Raw genomic sequence first — 3,240 nt, forward strand, 5'->3', positions numbered from 1 at the left:
AGTCCGAAAGATGATTTCCCTCTGCCACACATTGATATGTTGGTAGACAATAATGTTAAATTCAAAGTCTTTTCGTTTATGGATGGATTTTACGGATATAATCAGATCAAGATGGCACCCAAAGATATGGAGAAGACCATATTCATTACACCCTGGGGAACATTCTGTAATAGAGTGATGACTTTCGGTCTAAAGAATGCTGGTGCAACTTACTAAAGAGAATTGACTACTCTTTTTCATGATATGATGCATAAAGAGATTGAAGTTTATGTCGATGACATGATTGCTAAATCTATTGATGAAGAGGAACATGTTGAGATTGAAGCTATTCCAGCGTTTGAGGAAATATAAAATCCGCTTGAATCCCAATAAGTGTACTTCTGGTGTTCGTTCTGGTAAGTTGTTAGGCTTTATTGTCAGCGAGAAGGGTATTGAGGTTGATCTTGCCAAGGTCAAAGCAATACAAGAGATGCCTGCGCCCAAAACTGAGAAGCAAGTCAGAGGTTTTCTCGGCCGCTTGAATTATATCTCAAGATTCATTTCACACATGACTGCCACATGTGCGCATATATTCAAGCTTCTTCGGAAAGATCAGTCTTGTGATTGGACCGAAGACTGCCAGAAAGCTTTCGACAGTATCAAAGAATATCTGCTTGAGCCTCCGATTTTGTCTCCGCTAGTGGAAGGAAGATCGTTGATCATGTATTTGACTGTGATTGAAGATAGTATGGGTTGTGTTCTTGGTCAGCAAGATGAGACTGGAAATAAAGAATTTGCTATTTACTACCTCAGTAAGAAGTTCACTGACTGTGAGACTCAGTATTCTATGCTTGAGAAAACTTGTTACACATTGGCTTGGGCTGCTAAGCATTTGTCAGTATATGTTGAATCATACTACTTGGTTTATATCCAAAATGGATCCAATCAAGTATATTTTTAAGAATCCTGCTTTAACTGGGAGGATTGCCCGTTGGCAGATGTTATTATTAGAGTATGATATTGAATACCGATCTCAGAAAGCTATCAAAGGTAGTATCTTGGCCGACCATTTGGCTCACCAACTGATTGATGATTACCAGTCAGTGCAGTATGATTTTCCTGATGAAGAGATCTTGTACTTGAAAATGAAAGATTGCGATGAACCATTGCTTGAAGAAGGGCCAGAACCTGGTTCCCGTTTGGGAATGGTATTTGATGGAGCTGTTAATCAATATGGTAATGGCATTGGGGCAATAATCATTACTCCTCAAGGCACGCATTTTCCATTTACAGTTAGATTGACTTTCAAGTGTACAAACAACATGGCAGAATATGAAGTTTGCATTATAGGGCTCAAAGAGGCCATTGATCTCAGAATCAAGCATTTAGATGTCTTTGGAGATTCAACTTTGGTTGTGAATCAGATCAAAGGTGAATGAGAGACAAATCAACCCGGTTTGGTACCATATAGAGATTATGCGAGGAGGATTTCAACTTTCTTTACAAAGGTTGAGTTTCATCATATCCCTCGAGATGAAAACCGGATGGCAGATGCTCTCGCAACGTTGGTGTCAATGATCGTAGTGAAGTATTGGAATAAGGTTCCCAATTTGACTGTGATGCGTCTTGATAGACCAGCTCATGTGTTTGCTGTTGAAGAGGTCAAAGATGAAAATCCGTGGTATTATGACATCAAATGTTTCCTCCAAAGTCAGATTTACCCGCCTGGGGCATATTTGAAAGATAAGAAGACTTTGAGAAGATTAGCCGACAATTTCTACTTGAATGGAGATGTACTATACAAGAGAAACTTCGATATGGTTCTGATCAGATGCGTGGATAGACACGAAGCAGACTTGTGGATGACTGAAGTGCATGAAGGTTCCTTTGGTACTCACTCCAACGGACATGCAATGGCGAAGAAGATGTTGCGAGCATGTTACTATTGGCTTATAATGAAATCTGACTGTTGCAAGTTTGTGAAGAAATTCCATAAGTGTCAAATTTATGTAGATAATATTCATGTTCCTCCAACACTATTGAATGTTATTTCTTCCCCATGGCCCTTCTCCATGTGGGGAATTGATATGGTTAGCATGATTGAGCCCAAAGCGTCGAATGGACATCGTTTCATTTTAGTGGCGATTGACTACTTCACAAAATGGGTTGAAGCGACATCATATACAAATGTAACCAAGCAAGTTGTTGTAAGGTTTATCAAGAATCATATTATATACCGATATGGTATGCCAAGTAAGATCATTACTAATAATGGATCGAACTTGAATAATAATATGGTGGAAGCTCTTTGCAAGGACTTCAAGATCGCACACCATAATTCTTCTCCCTACAGACCTAAGATGAATGGGGCTGTTGAAGTTGCGAACAAAAACATCAAGAAGATTATTCAGAAGATGGTTGTGACGTATAAGGATTGGCATGAGATGTTCCCATTTGCTTTGCACGGGTATTGTACATCCATCCACACTTCAACAGGGGCAACCCCTCTCTCTCTTGTATATGGTATGGAAGCAGTGCTCCCCGTAGAGGTTAAGATTCCGTCGTTGCATGTGCTCATGGAAGCCAAGTTGACTGGGGTTGAATGGTGTCCGACCAGGTGTGATCAGTTGGATTTGATAAAAGAGAAGAGATTAACTGCCATGTGTCATGGTCAGTTATATCAGTAGAGGATGAAGAAAGCTTTTGATAAGAAGGTCAGACCTCGGGTATTCAGAGAAGGTGACCTTGTGCTCAAGAAGATCTTGCCGTTTAAACCAGATTCTAGAGGAAAATGGACTCCTAATTATGAAGGCACATATGTTGTTAAGAGAGCCTTTTCAGGCGGTGCATTGATTCATAAAACTATGGATGGTGAAGAGTTCACTCGTCCTGTGAACGCATATGCAGTCAAGAAATACTTCGCCTAAAAAAAGAAAAGAACATCTCACTAAGTTGAAATCCCGAAAGGGCGACTTAGGAAAAAAAGAGCGTCTCGGTGGATTGAAAACCCGAAAGGGCGATCTAGGCAAAAATTAGAGACATAAGAAGAATTTTCCCGATAAATTGAGTACCCCACCTTGGGGCAATTTATGAAAAAATTAGGGATTATGGCAAGTAAATGTATTCTGCTGATCTCCAATATTGGAGAACTTTGTTGAGCACAAGGGTTTACGTCGATTCATCATCCCCGGTAGCGGTCGAAAGCACAACGGATATCAAGAGATGGTAGAAGGATTAGCGGTCAATTGTATTCAATGTAAC

Source organism: Lathyrus oleraceus, chromosome 3 (assembly GCF_024323335.1).
Source record: "Lathyrus oleraceus cultivar Zhongwan6 chromosome 3, CAAS_Psat_ZW6_1.0, whole genome shotgun sequence".
Classification (NCBI taxonomy): Eukaryota; Viridiplantae; Streptophyta; class Magnoliopsida; order Fabales; family Fabaceae; genus Lathyrus; species Lathyrus oleraceus.